This window comes from Ixodes scapularis, unplaced genomic scaffold (genome assembly GCF_016920785.2).
Source record: "Ixodes scapularis isolate PalLabHiFi unplaced genomic scaffold, ASM1692078v2 PGA_scaffold0__279_contigs__length_252992795, whole genome shotgun sequence".
In the NCBI taxonomy this organism is placed as follows: Eukaryota; Metazoa; Arthropoda; class Arachnida; order Ixodida; family Ixodidae; genus Ixodes; species Ixodes scapularis.
This window is the reverse complement of record NW_024609835.1, coordinates 205,993,992-206,013,705: the sequence shown is the minus strand read 5'-3', so window position 1 is coordinate 206,013,705 and position 19,714 is coordinate 205,993,992. Positions and strand designations below refer to the sequence as shown.

At 44.1% G+C, this 19,714-nt stretch overlaps 1 non-coding gene and 1 pseudogene across 1 annotated transcript; one reads left to right on the top strand and one right to left on the bottom strand.

Annotated features, from left to right (window-relative positions):
• Positions 1 to 19,714, bottom strand: part of LOC121837989 — an 89,059-nt pseudogene that overhangs the window by 37,574 nt on the left and 31,771 nt on the right.
• On the top strand, positions 9,776 to 9,858 carry Trnay-aua. The gene has a single exon. It is a non-coding gene; the product is annotated as a tRNA-Tyr (tRNA).

Here is a 19,714-nt window from a genome sequence, read left to right as displayed (position 1 = left end):
TGTGCTAAACAGCTTCCCAGGCTACCCACCTTCACATGATGGAATGGCTCAGAATTTTTTTTTTTTTAACGATGTCTCAAAATCAATAATTTCATAGACAATATTGAACGTCTTTTTTGTATGGTTTCGTTTGTCTCAACTATTTTCCCCTGGATTAGCGCGCCTCCATCTCTCCTTTTGACAAAATAGCATTGGTCGAGTTTAGAGGGACTAGACCCTTTTTAATAACGATGGACACGAATGTCGCTCTTCCCGAGTTAGAGGGACCAAGAAGAAGGTGTTCCTGGGCTCTCTTAACATGCCGATGTCCCTCTAGGTTTTTTTTTTTTTATTTTCCCATTTCCCACTTGGAATGAACTGTCACTCTTAAATTATCGCTGTCCCCTCTAAAATCATGGGGACAGCGCTTTTTTAGGAGGACTAGTTTTAGAGTGTTTTAGTCGGTGTAGGGCAGAGTAGAACGCACCGGACGTCGGGAAAGGGATACATTAGGCTTGCGACCATGCATAACCAACCGAGAGCCAAGCCAGTCCAGTAGTGACGGGGGGGGAAGGGGGGTGGGCATCATTTTGTGTGTTCCCCCGGCCGTCCCTACTGGACTGGGGAGGGGGGGGGGGGGGGGGGCACCTACTAGGGCGGGTGGTGATTCCACCTGACTTGAACGTGGCCTTAATAAATATTGCGCAAGAACATTACTTATTTTCAAGATTATTAGGGGGAAAACAAAATTTACCCCACTTATTTAAGCTCTTTATTTTCTTTTGTTTTACTGTTCCTTTTTCAATATATATAATGCAGTGGACTTTTCTCAAGTAACGAGCACCGTCTGGGGGTTTGTCTGCAAACTAAAAATGAAAGGCAGTCCAACACGCCTCCGCGAGTCAGAACACATGGTCATCGTTCCATTTTATCGGTTTTGATTGCATTTTGCGCCATACTACCAACACACCAAGATGTAACGTCCCCTCCCGCCCCCCCCCCCCCCCCCCAGACACGCACACAACAAAAAAAGATAATATACGGGCAAATGTTGGTGATGGCAATGTTGGTTGAAATGGACGGTACCCTCCGAAAATGACGATGGCGAGAATCAAGGCCAGGGGAAAGGATTTTCTGATCCGCATATTTTTACTGAAAAATGAATCAATTTTAAATGGTGCTTTAGAGTGTCAAAAACTTTGTAGCGTACGCATGCTTGAATTGGTCACAATTAGCCCCAGTTGGTTTTAGGCAGCGTTAAAGCACTCGGCATGAATAATACCATATTCAAATAAGCAGGGCGGACAATTAAAGAAGCGTTCCCCTCTTTTGTTTATGCGCACATCCGAGAAAATTAATACATTTTAAGATTTAGCGATATAACCTAACTAAACTCTAAACGCGCCGCATTGCGGTTAATGATGCCGTTTCTTTTTCTTACAAAAGTAAAATCTAATGGGTTTATTACAGTTGATCGAACGCCATTTCATTGAAGACCTATATAGAAATTGGTCAAGTTTTATCGAACCTCGGTTTGGAGAACATGGAGTTTTAGTATAGAGAAAAGACGTTAATGCAAAAAATCATGAGCCGTTCCACTCTGTGAACGGGGATGACCAGCGACGCTGTTTAGCACACCGACACAGACGTGACACAGAATTTACCGTATGATCCATAAAGTCGTCCAATTGAGCTGCATGGTACTTGCGTCGTTTTGATGCGTTCTCCGCCCCGCGACGTTTGTCTTCTTGTCTGGTTTGCCGCATGCGCTTGGCGTTTTGTGCTCGATCATCATCGCGGTGGTGTTGGCAGCCCGCCGCCGGCGCTGACATTCTAAGTGCCGCTCCCGCCGTCGCTCTTCGTAGGCCCATAGCTCTTCGGAAGTCCGGATTATACGCGGCCTTCCGACTATGAACATAAAAGAGAGGTGAAATAGGCCCATTGCTAAATTAGCCAAGCATCAAGGAGAACGCAGGGAATGGTGTTTCACGCGTGGCACGGGCAGCATCTGCAGCAGTGACTGTTAAAACAAATGGCAGCTTGCACGCGCGCTCGTCAATGCTATATTTTGGTTATTTACTTCGAACCTTTTATACAGGGAAAGCGTGCGCGTGACGCGGTGCGAGCGTTGAGTTTGTGGTCACGCACGTTAACAATCCATGGAGCCCTAGCCATAAACAGCTTCGCTGTAAAGGGGACGCCGTTTACAAAAGGCTAGCGCTTGATACACTGTATCGTGTTTACCCGAGGCATTGGGCCCTCGCCCTGTCTCTCTCTCCGCAAACCAGGCGGGGAGAAGAAAGTTTTGCGTCGCCCAATCCCGAATTGTGTTTTTATAGAAACCAATTCACTAAAAGGAGGCTCGTTGCAATATTCCTTCGACAGGGTTTTCCTTTAAAGGAAGTCTATAAACGGTGGACTCTAAAACGGCCTTTGCTAAAACAAGCTTCGGTAAAATGGATGCCTCCGAGATTTAATAGGCACCATATCTGCAATAAAAACAGTTGAAGACTGGGCACATTTTTTCCACAATACGACAACAGACTTTTATGAACTCGATAGCACCACTATTGATACAAATAAACCGAACAGGGAAAAGAGAGGGAACTGCAATAATTTTTCATAAATTTAAATAAAAAATATTAAAAATTGAAGTCAGTACTTGTTTGTGAAGATTTGTGCCCGATGTAAACAGCGTGTGTTGTAGGCTGTTTTCTTTTTTTCTTTAAGCAGAGGAAGGATGCGTTTTTTAGGAATTAACGTTCCCACTAAATTCAAGTCAAATAAAATGAAAAACACTCCGCTAATAAAATATTTTATGACGAGTTGTCCAGGTGGCTATCTAAAGGACCGTTAAGCGAAATGTTCTTGTATTACTCCCGTAAGACGACCAAGCCTGTCCTACACTTTAAAGAAAAAAAGAAAACAAGTATAAATATATATATATTAAAAGATGAAAAGGGTGTATTTATAAATATAGCTCACGTACCCATTAAATGACATTGCCAACTTCGGAGATGCTTAGAAACAAACCAAAGACAAACTTCAGGACTTTTTTTTTGCTTCTTAGATTAACTTTATACAGCGCAGTTTTTTAAACCACCATTTTGTAGTCGTCAGGAGGTTTGGGGCCCCGAACTGGCTCAAAAGGCGAAGATATGACCCCACTTGATATTCTTTGGCTTGAGGCTGGCTATTGTAGCCATAAATTTCCAGATAAAAGTGTCAAAGGTAGGCTTCTCGACTGGGTTGTCCGGCCTCTTCTGGTCTAAATTTGCGAGAAATATCACGAAAGGCTTCAGTTCCGGTTGGTCGGTATTGACCTGGGGACTTTAGACCTAAATTTCGAAACCAGTACTAAATTTGGTTCTGTCTGGCACTATGCCAATAATGTCTGGCACTATCACAATAATGTCTCGCGTCTTGGACAGTAAAACAATCAACCAACGAAACGCCATTTAAAGGAAAGAACCGTTCACAGGGAATAACCAACGTCGTGGGGCAGAGCTCTTATTAAGCCCAAAATAGGTCCCTGGGATTGTTAAACGTGCGCCCATTTAGGCGGTTCTCCGGCATGATGCCTGTAATAGTTGCATTGAATGTATCCTTTCTGTTGTCAAGGTGCGTAGTTTACGCCTGCGAGTGGGAAATAAGTACGGGCCTTGACACCCTAGCATGGAGCGCTTTCGGGACGCTTGAAGTCGACGCGGTGGATTCTTCACATTATTTATCCCCCGTTTATCCCCTTAACAAATTTTAAATGCATGTTGCGTAGTACTAGAAATTCAGCTTCGGCATGTGCGCTTACTTGCAATTGAATTCGATTTGTGAATTCTGAAACCTATTGGTTCTTTACACACGGGCCAAATTACAGCCAACATTACTAACCTTCTCTTCGTCTTACCCAGATGCCGAGCAACTGAGGGTTGAGTTGATGAGCCTTCACAAAGTCTATTGCTGGGAAGAAGGACGCAGTAAAATCTAAACTGGCAATAAACTGCCCTCTTGTGGTTATGATGAAGTGAAGTGAACGTTATGAGCGGAAACAAAAACTGAAGTTCAGTTATGGTGTTGCCCATGCACCACTGCTGCAAAGCGCCTATTGGAAAGTTACTTTTTTAGACATCCTTCTTCTGACAAACATATCAAAGCTTGTTAAATTTATGTAAGTTGTAAATGAATACAAGTTGTTTCACCCTTCCACGTGTATGCGTTCATTTAGCACATTCATATAACTTCCATAGCAGCACACTTCCCCGGCTCGTACCTGGGCCAGTTTGACTCAAGCTTGGGCCAGGCTTGAGCCAAGTTGGCTCTACCTTGCGACATTCTCGCGTAAGCCTGGGCCAAGGGAGTGCGCTACTTGGCTTTTTTTCTTTAGTTGATGGCATCGATGAACAGTATACAGTGTACCTTGCTTTATCAAGTAGTAATTTATCCTCTTAATGATCCCCTCATTCTATTAAGCTTTCTACGGATTTTATCTTTCACTGTAAAAAGGAACGAAGGAGATAGACACATATATGAGCAATCTCTCGTCGTTTCGCGGCGATAGCCTGTGGGAGCCGAGGGCAAAAGACGAGGCAGAGGACACCTGGGCCCCTAAACTCGTCAAACACAAAGTAGGGGCCGAAGTTAACGGAGCGCACCGATTGGCCTATCACGACAATGACTTCGCGCTTTTTTCCCCGACGTCCAATCAGCGCGCTCTGCGAACTTTCGGCTACAACTTTGTGTTTGACGAGTTTAGGGCCCCTGACAGGCGGTTGGCGAGAAGTCACGAGCTGGCGCGAGACAGTGCGGGCTGAGCGAGGCTGAAGCTGGACTAGAACGTCGGAGCCGAGCTACCTGGCCTGGCCCATGGCGAACCCCGGAGCGGTCCACCAGCGACGTTCGAAGTCCGGACCGGTGGAAACGGCGAGCCCTGGCCATATGACTTGGGCTACGACGATACCAAAGTGGTTCCGCAGCGAGATTTGGGCAGTGATATCCCGGGACAGCCAGCCTACGCAGCGCTGGCGTGGGAAAGGCGATCCGCAGGCTTGGACACGGACTCCGACTGTGAGCTCTGATGGACGGGCGACAACAAGGGTCGGCGTGCCTGGACCGCCGGCTCTCGACGACGGGCCACCGGGAGGTACAGTAAACCCATTCGCTGTCTTTTCGTTGTGTTATGTCACTCCCTGGGTAACGGGCGGAACGCATACCGATCGGGCGGCGATTATTAGTACAGGGATCTCCGTAAAGAAGCCCACAAGCCTCTAGATACACTTGGAAAGAAGTAAAACTTTCATCGGCCTGACATCACAATCATACGCGTTTCTACTGCTTGCCGCCTATAAAACCCGCCAAAACCCTCCGTCTATTACGTGAACGTCCATACACAGGCAATCAAGCAGCGCAATAGCAAAGACAGACAGTCTGATGTGTTTCTGTGTGTCCTTTGTCTCCTTTTGCGTTCACATAACAAAAGAGAGAGACAGAAAACGGGGTCAGCCATTGCAGTGTGCGTGCGAGGGAAACGAGGGAAAACGAACTACCGCAACATAAACAAAGGCGTTTTAGTATACAAGTTTTCAACTTATCATTTAACCGCTTCATCAACTTTCCGATGCAGCCTTTCACTCTACTCACGTTTAAGGCGGATGCTGGCAATCGGAAAACATGTCATGCGTATTTCCGGGTACGAAAATATTCCTGTTTCATTTCCACAATGGCCGAATGCAAAAAAAAGGCAACGCGGATTTGATCGCCTTCCGACGCCGGCCGGGATGGCCACGAAAGTGATGACGGTCATTTGCAAAATGGGCCACAATTTCGGTAAGTGGACGAGAATGTAAAGCGGGCAGCCTAGCGCTTCCGCTCTTGCGACACCAATAAGAAACAGCGGCACATTAGAGAGCGACACATCTCGCTGGACCCCGATGAGACTTTTTTTGTGTCTGTTTGCTGTGATTGCGATTCATATTTCACGGTTGACTTTTAAACGACAAAATGTCAGTATATGTAAAGGCGTTGATGAGTGCGTGGCATATTTTTAAGGGGAATTGAGGAGTTCCAAAAGCTTGTTGATAGTTTCTTTTTTTTTCTGATATACAATCTACAAGGGCTGTTGGTTTTTACTAACGATAATAAAAGTTTGTAGCTAAAAATGTGTTTTTTGTTGTTTTTTTAAATCGCCGCTGCAAGTATATAATTTCGATGTGTTTTTAATATATTTTGTGATCGAGTGCGACTATGAGACAGCAGAGAAAAGATTTTGAAATTGGTAGGTTAACACCAGATATACCGGTTATATATAGTAAAATAATGTATACAACGTAATTTTAATTGCTTTGTAAACACACCAAAACCCCCTTAATTAAAAAACAAAAAACTTTTAACACTTGGTGGCCCTTTAAGTTGGGCGATGCGACCCACTGGCGTAGCAGTGTCGCAGGCTGCTATAAAATTTAATTTGTTAGCTCCTTTTCAAAGAACCAGCAGTTCTGTAGCAAAAAAAAAAGAACTGATAGGCGGCATGACATCTATAATATAAACTTTCGCGCGGGAAAAAGGGGGCATCGGTGTCTCTTTAGCCGTCAACGAACGTTCCCCCCCATGTTGTTGCCATCCACACTACAATTCACGCATTATACCGTGGAGAATCTACAGTGTAGGCTTGTTGGAATTGACGCAGAACTAAGTATTTGGCTGCGTCTACCATATAAGACATTAAGCACTTTAGAAAACGTATTTTAGAAGCTTACATCGTCTTTTTGACGCAAACTCGGTAGGGCCCTTTGCATCTGCAGGTGCTATTTCGTACGTCACCTAAACGACGTTTCTGCGAAAAAGAACACAAGGAAGTTGCAGTGTCCTGCCATAAGTAAGTTCAGTAAAAGTTTAGTTAAGATCAACCTTGTAAGCCGTACGATGGCCGAGGATCATGACAGGGAACTTCTCGAACCAATCTCCTGCTTGGGTTAATGCTTTAAGCTATGTCTTCATTGTCAGTGAAGCCGGTCTTCTTTGCCGTTTGAAACTGGATTTTATGTTGTAGTGCGCACGAGTAATATTTTAAAAAGACGTAGAAGTTTATAAAATACATCCAATTCAAACCTTTGCCCTCTGTTGGTAATATTGTGTCCGGTGCCTTAAAGCGGGTCACCCACAAAGACATAAAATATTTAGTAACCGATTCAGCCGTCATGTTTTGTAGAGTCGTAGCTTCCAGCCAACGGGTGAATTCGTTGACACAGGTCGGGATGTACAGAAATTCAAGCAGTTGAGGTAGTGGTCCGACAACATCAATTTTGCACGAACAAACCCTGCACCGGTGGCTTGAACAGTGAACCTAGAGCAATTGTGTGTCGCTGAAATTTGGCTCTTCGGAAGATTCTTGCCCCCTCAAAAACCTCTATATTCAATTTCGGCCCCACAGACCTCGATATAACAATGCGTTGGGTTGCACGAATACCTAAATTTGCCAGAGAATGAAGCGAATAAAGAATCAGACGACGAAATTCTGGACTAAAAAATCGTCTTTGGCTGCCGGTGGATATGTCGCATGTTGCAACGTCGCTGGATCTAAGAATGTGTCTTCAAAATTAAATTCTGTGGCTACAGTGCGTAGGAGTTGAAGCTCTTTATCAGAATGTTACGTATCTGTGAGGCGGAAAACCTTGATGAGGTTCAAGAGATTTGTATTCAGTACGTGGACGCTGGCGCGTGATAGGGCGTCAGCCGTCGTGTTGTGCGTCCCTTTAATATATTAATCGCCTGTAGTGAATTATGTTATAAAACACGCACGTGGTAAATAACCAGCTCCTCGCGGTATTAAAGCGAATGTCAGTGGTTTGTTATCGGTTAACCCCTGAAAAATGTGACCCTCGGGGAAGTAATAAAAATGTTTGATGGCTACAAAAATCGCCACGAACTACTATCATAAAGTCACGCACTTCTGCTTGGTTGGTCGTTACTTTTGAGAAAAGAATGATAGGGATTGCCTGTAGTTTTAACTTGTTGCTGCAGGACGGCTCCCATTTCTTCTTCAGATGCAGGATTCATGATACGTGTGGGGGCGTTTAGCGCCGGATGGTTTAGCAACTATTGTAGATATCGGATATAATTTTCACAAAGGTAAGGATCCGTCGTTCGTTCAGACGATTTTTGGCTTTTGACTGTATTTGGTGGATGACATCTGAGTAAGCGGCTCTATTCTTGTGGCCCATCTATTTATTCATTTATTTATTTCAATACCCTCAGTGCCCTCGGGAATTACAGGCAATGCGGACATACAATATTCACTTTGTCAAAAATTGAAACAAACAAGACAACTTGTTTTATAAAGTTTAGTTCGGCGTAACCTTAGCGCAAGCGAGTAGTTAGTGCTTTTCTAAATAAAAAAAATGATGAAATGGTTATTAATTATGCGGGAAGGTGCTTCGATTAGATGACGTTCTAGGGACGGAAGAGTCGATGTAAGCTGAAGTTTCACATTGAGGTATACCAACTTTAAGACACTGATGGATGCAGGGAGGAATGAAAGAGGAGCTAATTAATAGTTCGTGTTTCAGATAAGTTTTGGAAAAATAAATTTTCCGAAGGAGGCATAAACGAGTAGTTTTACGGCGTATGGATAGACGAGGCAAAGATAGGGTGGTTTTCATAGATGAAACACTTGTGGTGTGATGATAGTTACAGGCTGCGAAACGTGCAGCGCGATTTTCGCATTACTCCAATGGTTGTTACAAGCGTTGAGTGAACGGGATCCAACATTGCTTCGGCATATTCCAGCTTTGAACGAATTAAAGTCTTGTACAGAATAAGTTTTCATGACATAGGTGTTAAAGAAAAGGTTTTTTTGTTTAATATGTCACCATCGAATTAGTGTTACTGATTCTATGATCAGAATGAGTTTTCCAAGATTGGCTAGAAGTGACGTGAACACCAAAAGACTTCTATAAGGTTACAGATGTGAGCTGAGTTTTGCAAATTGAGTGTGGTGATGTTGACGTGTTCGACGAGACACCATTACAGTTTTAGATTTGTTAGTATTGAGAGTCGTTTGAAAATAAGTTATATCATTCCAAAACCGCGCATATATCAACCTGAAGAAGTTCTGCATTGGAGTCATTAGTAAATTCACGATATATTACACAGTCAATTACGAATATGCTAATTTGGGATGATACACACACTGGTAAGTAATTAATATATAGATAAGAAACAAAAGGGATCCCAAAACGGACCCCTAGGAAACACCGGAGGTAACAGGATTGAGGCAAGAATTTTATTCATTTTTAGTAACAGACTGTGATCGATTAGTTAAAAAAAATTATTCCATGACAAAACTTTAAAATCTAACTGAAGTTTATCATGCTTAAAATAAAAATGACTCCATCTCCACGTGGTGAATGATGTTGACTAGGGCGAAGCTCTGGTGGTGCTGATGATTCTGATTTTGTTCATAGGTAGTGCTGATGATGCTGATTTTGTTCATAGGCAGTGCTGATGGTGCTGCGGCTCTGATGGTGCTGAGCCACAGCATGCGGAGCTTTTCGTTCGTTGTCATCTATGTCGGAAAGAGAATGTGTGGCATGGAACGTGGTTATTTACGCATTTGAGCATTTGACCGCAGCGCCCACTCGTCTATAAACGTTGAGCCAAAGCATGCAAAGTTAAACGCGATTATATACGCATTTGACCGCAGCGCTTTCATTTGTATAGATGTTGAGCGGCTACATGCAACGTTTCATCCATGACATCTTCAGCTCTTGAGTGATTCCCACACCTCAAAGCCCCCTACTCGTCCCGCCGTCGTGGCCGAGTGGTTAAGGCGATGGACTATAAATCCCTTGGGGTCTCCCTGCACAGGTTCGAATCCTGTCGATGCGAAAATTTTTTTTTAATTTTTTTAAGAAGACAGATGGAATGGCAATCAATGTGAGCACGGGCGCCGGACGGACGAAGCTAAATCCCCAAGGAGCTTTGCCCCTAAAACAATAGTTTGTGAGATAATTTGCCAAAGGCTATGCAAAATTTGAAAAAGACGCAATCAATCTAAGATTCAGAGTCAAGGGTCGAGAAAATATCATTAATGAAAGTAAAAAAAAAAATTTGAGTTTCGCAGGACAGCTATTTTTGAAAATCATGTTACAAGGGTGGAAAAATAATTAGAATCTAAGAAACTAACTAGATTACAATAAATAATGTGCTCTAGAACATTACAGGGCATGCTGGTTATTAGAGTTAGTCGATAATTTTGAGGGCTATATGGTTGTTACCTGATTTATGAAGCGGAACCGCGTTTTCCATTTTCCAATCGTTTGGTAAAGTGTCAAGGTCAAGTGACTGTTCAACCATTTTTTGAAGAAAAACTGAAACGTAATTTTTTGTAGCCTTACGAAATTTAGAGCTTATGTTATCAATACCACACGACGATGACTATTTTGCATCATGATTACCTTAAAAATGCCGTCATGTTAAAAAAAAAATCATGCAGATCGATTGAATGGAAGTCGTAAACAGGAAAGTCAGATTCAACGTTAGAAAAAAAACGCTTTCGCATAAATACAATTTAGAACAGATGCACAGTCATTGCTTCGAATATCTACACCATTATACCTATCACTGAGATAACAGTATTTTTGGGGCCATTCACAACATTCAATAACTGCTTGGTGCTATTAGATCGTAGAAACGGTAGGGTTACATCTATGAAAATTATTTTGACCTCTTTCACAGCTGTGTTATAAGTATCCGCAGCTTCTTTGTAAGCTCCCCAACGAGCAGCGGGAGCAGATGGTTTTGAAGCGCGGAAAAAGCGTTTTTCATGCTAGAAAGACGTCTCAGTGCGACATTAAACCAAGGATTTTGGAATTTAGAATCAAAACACGTACACGGAATGAATAAAGTAGTTAGGGAGTTTATTTTATTTTCATACACGTTCCTATAAGTTTAAGCCAGACGCTCGGAAAAAAGAAAAAGCAGGAACACATTCAGGAAACAGCTAACTCGTTATTCCTTGCCTCGAAACGTGCCCTATTATAATCATGGATTTGCTCAGTAGTTCTATTTGAGACACCTAGTAGAGTATGCAAGTTGAATTTTAGAATGTAATGATAGCTAATTCTTGGTAAGAAGGCTAGGGAAGGGGCAAGGCTAGAGTCAGTAGAGACAATTGAATCCAAAAAAGTAGATGTAGTATCGGTGATCCGAGTTACTTTGCTCAAAGGTTGTGAAAAAAAACATTAAAAACAGAGATCAAGAAAATCTCAGTAAACAAGCGAATTGCAAGTGGCTGTTTGAAAAGCACCAGACCAATAAATAAAGCCTAGGTTGAAGTCACCCTGCATTAAAATGGGCGCAACAGGAAACCTAGGCAAAATTGTATTTAAAGCATTATGTAACCTGGAGCAGAAGTCTGCAGTCGCAATGGGAGGACGATAGCACGCGCAAACATCAACGTTTCTGTGGGCATACCACAGACGTTCGCATACCAGTTCTAGTGAGGTAACAACATCTATACGATAGCATTGAAGGTTTTTTTTCTTCTTTGATTAAAACCACGCCACCACGTCTATTACTCCTATCTGAGGAATAAAACCTATACGTCTCAGCACCATAAAAAAATTCACAGTCGCACACCGCACTCGAAACTATATTTTAGTTAAAACAACATCAGTAGATAACGTGACAGTAACTGATGGGAGTTCATCGAAATTCCCTATAACATTTCATATATTTGCAAAAAAGCTGTCAGGAGACTAGGTGCTACTTTATCAATCGTTTTATTCTTCAGAGTTTCAGGCTTATCGTGGATATGTCTGGCTAGCTATGTAGTAGCCTCATAATATTGGCAAGTTTCATAGTTGAAAATGAATTGTTGATTACCTAGGACCTTTCTGAAAAATTTAATTTGTATGAGAATTTTCTTGTCTAATAAACACATATGAATCAAAAAGATGTATAAGAACAATATAAAACTTATAAGAATCATATAAGAAGTTTTTGAGAATTTTCTTATAGGTGTCTTATATGGTTCTTTTATATTCTTATATATATTATATAGTTCTTATATAGTTCCCATGTGGTTCTTATATGAGTCTTATAGGTATATATATATATATATATATATCTTGTGTGATTTATATGTGTGTATTGGACACAAGAAATTTCTCACACAAATGAATTTCTTAGTAGGGGATAAAACAGCTTGTCAACACAAAGTCTGTAAAAACTTCCTTGGGTACGACTAAAGTCTACAAACTTCCTTCTTGCAAGATACACGTTTTTTTCGTGTAATCCTTACCAACGGAAAAGCTCGTATCTTTTATGTTGTTGCTTGACCACAGCAGAGCTTCTTTGTGTCTACAGAAGGTTAACTTAACAATAGTAAGCAATTTCTTATCTGGGTTAAACTTGCTAATCCGATGAGCCCTCTCAACTGCTTAGGGGTCAATCATTGCGAAAAAAAGCGGCGAAAGAAGTTCATCAGGCCTTGATATTCTCAAAGTTGCGTAATGTTCTACAGCGTGAGGAAGTGGAGGATCACCTTTACTTTCTTCGGCGGCGGTTTCACATTGTTACCATCAAGGTAGAATTACAAGAAAGTAAATTCTGAAACATCGAATAAGGAAGACTTAATCACGATGGCATTGTCTTGTAAGCGTGTGGAAAGGAGACAAAGGTGTTGAAGATAAAACCGGAGAACCGTTCCGCTCGAGCCCTTTCAATAGTCTGCCCTCGTCGTCCCGTGTCCCGGACGCTTCTTCCTCTTCCGCTTCCTCTTCTTTCTCCAACACATTTTCGCCCGACGGCGAGAAATTGGCGATGCAAGGTCCGTTGAACTTTCGAGCGAATGCAGGCGTTGAATGGAGACCTGATTGCTTGCCAGACGGATGTCGCATGCTCATGTTATCCAGTCTTTGGCTGGAAACGTCGTGGTGGCTCAGCCGAGTTTCCAGATTAGGGCAATGTCTGGTCGTCGTCTGTAATGACGACTTCTACTCCTTGTATTCTTGAAACTTCCCCGCAAGGACCTCGGTGGGCTGATGCAAGAAAACATATTCACATTTCCACCACTTCCGTAGTAGGGTTATGAGTCGATGACGGTACAGCACTCTTCGTCTCAATTCTCGGGCTGTTGATGTTGGTACCGCCCCTATCAACTTTGGTGGGATACGAACCGCTTCCTTGACTATTAAGAGATAAGATGGTCTTAGTGCTTACAACTCATCGGGGTCCGTGCTCATGTGCTTCTAAGGTCTACAGCTTAAGGCCGCTTCAAGCTCTTCAAATTTGAGGCTGGTGTGTCCGAGTGTTTTCGTCAGGGCGTCCGTGGTCTTCCTCATGAATTTTTCCACCGACTTCTCCACCAGGGGGCGTTTCTACGTTGAATGTCCATTGAACCCAAACTCCGCTGGACTAGTCTTGAACTTCTGAACTGGAAAGCATGCAGAAGCGCTCGTAGCAGTAATGGAAGGTGCGGGCGTTGTCTATACTGTCGACGGTATTCCTCGCCTCGAAACATAGCGTCGGAGCGCCACAAGAAAGTTTGCGGTCGACCTACCGGAGACTAGTTCTAAATGGGTTGCTTATGTTACTGTGCAGAAGAAAAGAGCAACGTAGGCTTTTGTTTTGTGATTTCGCTCACATGTACATGGGGCCACAAAAGTCCACTCCGATAACGCCGAATGGGCCAGTTTCTATTATGCGTTCTCGTGGCAGCGGCGGAATTGGTGTGGTTGCAGTCTTTAGCATTTTTCAAAGACGAAGAAGGCAGGTGTTGATGGCCCCCTTGGTGTGGGTTTAGAAAGAGTTATATACGTAAACACAGGGGACGGGACAACACATGAAAGATGTGTTGTCCCGTCCCCTGTCTTTACGTCTATAACTCTTTCTAAACCTACATCTTTACCAACGCGCTCACTAACCAGTGCCCCCTTGATATTCTTGCATCATTTCATAATCCAAAATCGTTTGCGTAATTCGGTGAGTATACTTTGATCACCCACGTGCAGAAGCCGAGTGTGTCTATACACAATACGCAGGTCAGTGTATCTATGGCGTCCTGGAAGCAAAATCTTAATGTCCTAATATTCACGGAGCTCTTGCAAGCGGTCGCCAACTTGTATAACATCGTTGCGTGCAAGAAACGTGGAAAATCGGCTTACATTTGAGGAGCTAGGCACTTGCGTTTCTTTGTTGAGAGCTACAACTTCGATTGGAAATCTTTCATTTTGTACTCTTCGGACCTAAAAAGTTTCAGCTTGAAAAAATGTCATCAGCTGTTAGTGATCCGGGCTTAAAACCTTGATGCAATGATGCATTTGTTAGAAACCGTTGAATCTATGCGGTCATTCAAATAACCCTTTTGATATTGCTGTACTTCTCCAAGTTCATTAATGGCGAATTCGCAGGTGTGCCTCTGGCGTGTGGTACTGCCACGAAATTGACTAAGATTAACTTGTTTTGTTCAGGCATGTCTTCTTCGTGTGAAACATTTACAACTGAGAGTCGCGTTGGCCAATTCACATTAGGCAGCGCAAGCCAATTCGGACCGGCCCACCATGTGCTATTGTGCAATAGAACAGGGGCCTAGACTCACCTTGTGAATACATCTACTGGATTGTCTTCGCTGCCACTCAGTTGTGTCATCACAAATCCAACTCAGGGCGACCTTTTAATCTGTCCAGAAATATAATTGTGGATTATTAAAACATAGAATGTATTGTATATAGCTGTGAAGTCTTACACCAATTAGGCATTCGAGTACTTCTAATCTAGGTAAAGTTACAGGTCTTACCGGCGCCACTCTAATTTGGCGACTAGAAAGCGTGTTTCGAATTAATCCAGCGACGAAGAAACTCTAATGTATACTGCTGATCCATATGTTCGGGGACTCGCATCGGTGAATTCATGGCCCGGGATGGCGCGGGTAGCACGTATAGAGGAATTCTTAGTGATGAAAGATGAATTTGTTCCGTGAACCAGGAATATCATTTAGTTTTCTTGTTTCCATGGGCGTTTTCATCCCAGAGTCGTTGTTGTATTTACACAGTTTGAAAATGCACTCTTGCGCTGATTGCGAAGGTTCCAAGTCCCCGAGGGGATCATACAACCTCGAAAATGGATGAAGCATCCAGCGCTTTGTGGTTAGCGTCGATGTCAGATAAGTAGAAACGTTCTGCGTACTCCGAATCACACCTTCTATTTTCGTCTCCCATGAGACACCTAGTACCTACACCGTGCCGCTTTTTGTTGCAGTGGGTGTCGGCACCGATCTCTGAGAAATTCTGAACTAGGTTTTCATTTTCGGAGCTTCATGCCTGGAATCAAGAGGATTGCATTTGCTCCGTGATAGGAAATTAACGCATCGGATTCAGTCGGGCTCCCAAAAATGAGATCGTCGATGTAGTAGGAATCTTAGAGGCGAACTGAAATTTCCGGGAGTTCGTCGTCCAGGAATTTAAAGTGATGTTTCAGCGTGGCTGCTAGCAAAACGGGATGCTGATGATGCTCCGAAGGGTACTCCGGTCATTCGCCAAGCAAACAAAGTTTGTAATTGGTTGATTGTATTTTGGAAGGTGCTCAAGCCACAGAAAACGAAGCGCGTTCCGGTCGTGTTGACGAATGCTGATTTGGAAGTACGCGAGGCACGTAGCCGGGGGGGGGGGGGGGGGGGATAGAGCCCGGGTCCCCCCCCCCGAAATCTTCCATTTTGGTGGGACCTCCACTCCCCCCTTCCCCTCAAACAGCATTTTGTCATGGGTGCCCCCCCCCCCGAAACAAAATCCTGGCTACGTGCCTGAAGTACGCCTTCTGTATGTCTGCTGTGCTGATGACCGGAGCGCTGCAGAACGTTTAAAGTATACGAAGTATATCTGTATTGATCTTGGGACCCTTGTCGTGAACACTGGTTAACGAGATTTCCCCGGTGGCATTCTAATATGCATCGAACACGATGCGGACATTCGTGCTAACTAAACTTGTTAAACTGTGGCATGACGTGGTTCATAATATATGTTTTCTGACTTAGGGTGTGATTGGCAAACATGTTCTGCGTGACCGTCTTAAAATAATACCCGATTGCGTTGTCGTACTCCAGAAGTGTTTTTCCGGGTCACCAGTTTGTAGAAAACACGTCAAGCAACTCCGATGTCTCGGATGGAACGTCTTTTATCACGCGCGCTCGCGACCACCTCAGCGCTTGGTGCCGCGAGCTAAAAGAGAAAACAAAAAACAACAAAGTGTCTAGCACGGGGCCCCTACAGGGCTCCCCCCCTAGCAACATGGAGCAAAGTGTGTCACCCATGGGGCAGAGTCAGATGTTCCATGAGACACGCTTAGTGACGGGTGGCGAACTTGTAGGCGCGTGGGAGTTTCCTTGTTGTATGATCGTAGCCGGTGTTGACGATGACCCCGCTGCAAACATGCACGCTGATCGAAATCTTTGTTGCACATTTGACTGGTAGTATCCATGTACTGGTTGTGCGTTGTTCATCAGGATTGTTATTATGTGAGATGCGTGATATTCACTACCATAAACTAGTGATTGATTTTTACCTTCTACCACGACATCCAAAATGCATATATATGGTTAAAGTGGTTACATCTTTTTTTTTTTTCCTTTTTGTCTTTCACAGCTTGCTAAGATCCAACAGTAAAAACGTAGCTGAGCGCGTTAACATTGTAATCCTCCTGGCAGTTTGGTTTATTTTAGTTGTTTAGGGGTAAACAAAAGTGCCAGATATTGTTGTAACACATAGACGAGTGACGCACAGGCAGACAGAGCGATGTTTTCCGTAGAAGACACAACTCAATAACTTTGCTCTATGGGAAACAGAGAATTAATTGCTTGCAATTGGTTGCAGAATAGTTATTTATTTACAACGAATGTTACTGCAAAAAGTAATTGAAGCCTTAAACAAATTTACAGTAAAATGCAATTGCTTACAAGTAATCAGTTACTTGTAACTCGTTACGAACAAGTCTGCTCAGAAGCTACGGTTGACGACAGTGGTCAGACACCTTCGCGAAAGTTCGTCATCGGGAGGTGATATTCCGGCGTACAAGCTCTTGCTTGAGTTGAGAAAACCATACTTTGGGGTCCGGAGTCCGAAACGCAGGAAGCTGTAAGGTAAGTGAGACCAATTTTTTAATCAGCAGTGATGTCTCTTCGTCCTGCTGGTGGTCTGAGTAAGTATCAACATAGCGATCTGGTGAGAAAACACACGGTGAAGACGGCAATGGAACCAAGTGAAGACTTCAAAAACAGAAGTCAAGTCACCGAAGCGGGCGCTTTCGCTTTGTCAGTGGCATGAAATTTGGAGGAAGTGAATGCTTGATGCGTCCCAGTTGATCCCGTCCGGGTCATCATATGAGGTGCACGACCACACAGCCGTTTTATTCACGTAAGCATATCTGGCTCTGGCAGAATATGATATAAATTTGATGCCCGAGCTCACTCTCTCTAGGGAGGCCTCGCATTCCTCCTTCTGCTTGCTGTGTCCCTATACGTTATATTCCGCAATTTACTAAGTAGTATATTACGGATACGGTTCGCCTGTTCTATGGGAAGGAATCAGTATACGCCGTGCGTTCGTCTTTTCCTTGCGCGCCTCGTGCGTTTGTTTACCCTCAAACTGGCACATAGGCTTTTGTTTACCCCCTACTCCAGCCAATGGCGCCGCGCGCTTGGCTGCCTCGTCATCGCGCGTTCGTTGCGCATTGTCTACGTTCCCTTCTTTTATTGGCGTGTTCCTCGTTGCGTCCCGATTTGCCAAAAAGCGCATTTCAGAACACATTCTCGCTGTATAGGCATTGATTGCAGTGGCAGTGGAAAGGTTAAATTGACGATCGTGTTTGTTTTTGGTTTCAAATTCTAAAATAGGCCAGATATGTACTTTATAATAAAGTACAGCCCGATGCGACGAAGAGTGGCGAAAAAAAATTGATTTTTGTAGTTTTCTTGGCCATGATGCTTCAACATGTGTCTTTGTTAGAGAAATAATCTGAATATGCTCTTCACGCTAAAATTCCTGTCAGATTTTGGTGCCACTGCGTTTTTTTAACAGCCGTAATCCGGCATTTAAACTATCTGACACACAAGAGTAGAAATATTTTGAATATAAAAGAAAAGATTCGGAAAGAGGAACGCCTCGAACCAGCTCATCCAAGATGACAAGGCCGTAGGGCTGGATTTTTTAACTAACCGAGTAAGGCCAGCACGGACAGAGGTTGCACATGAGTTCTGCGAGGGCATTCGGCCTGGGCTTGTGTCCAGTCAGTTGGAAGACGAGTTCCAGCCGAACGCTGACGTCATCGTTCAGCTTGTGCTCATGTCCAGTCAGTTAGGAGCCGAGTTCCAGCCAAACGCTGACGTCATTGTTCGGCTTGGGCTCGTGTCCAGTTAGTTAGGAGACGAGTTCCAGCCGAACCCTGACGTCATTGTTCGGCTTCGGCTCGTGTCGTCAGTTGGAAGACGAGTTCCAGCCGAACGTTGGCGTCGACGTTCGGCTTGGGCTCGTGTCCAGTCAGTTAGGAGACGAGCTCCAGCCGAAGGCTGACGTCATCGTTTGGCTTGGGCTCGTGTCCAGTCAGTTAGGAGGCGAGTTCCAGCCGAACGCTGACGTCAATGCTCGGCTTGGGCTCGCGTCCAGTAAAGTAGAAAACGAATTCCAGCCGAACGCTGACGTCATTATGCGGCTTGGGGTGGTGTCCAGTCAGTTGGAGAACGAGTTCCAGCCAAACGCTGACGTCATCGTTCGGCTTGGGCTCGTCTCCAGTCAGTTAGGAGACGAGTTCCAGCCGAACGCTGACGTCATTATTCGGCTTGGGCTCGTTTCCAGCCAGTTGGACGACGAGTTGCAGCCAAACGCGGACGTCATCGTTCGGCTTGGGCTCGTATCCAATCAGCTAGAAGACGAGATCCAGCCGAATGCTGACGTCATCATTCCGCTTGGGCTCGTTCCAGTCAGCTAGGAGACGAGCTCCAGCCGAACGCTAACGTCATTGTTCGGCTTGGGCTCGTGTCCAGTCAGTTGGGAGACGAGTTCCAGCCGAACACGGACGTCACTGTTCGGCTTGAGCTCGTGTCCAGTCAGTTAGGAAGCGAGTTCCTGCCTATCGCTGACGTCATCGTTCGGCTTGGGCTCGTGTCCAGTCACTCAAGATAAGAGTTTCAGCCGAATTCTGACGTCATCGTTCGACTTGGGCTCGTGTCCAGTCATTTAGGAGACGAGTTCCAGCCGAACGCTGACGTCTTTGTTGGGCTTGGGCTCGTGTCTGTGGGTTAGGATAAGAATTTCAGCCGAACGCTGACGTTATTGTTCGGCTTACACGCATGTCCTGTCAGTTTGGTGACGAGTTTCAGCAAACACTGACGCGACACTCCTGTCCAAAATGCGTCCCGCGCTGGTCTCTAGTTGGCGTAGAAACTCTAGCACGACGGCATGTTATATATAAAAAAATATAGGCCTATAGCTTTTCATAAAGTCCCAGGAGAGTACTGTTTACAAGTAACGACAGCCAATACCAATGACGGAACACATTCTGCTGGAACAAAAAAACGCCGTCATTCAGTTCAATCTTTTGTTGTAACCGCCATTCGCTTCTTAAATACTGTAACAGTCACCCAGTCCGTGCTTCAAGGAATCTCGCTACTTGTAACTACGTTACTTTTGTCGTTACTTTAAAGTTTTTTTTTTTTTAAATAATATATCATTGAACGCGTACAATCTAGCTATTC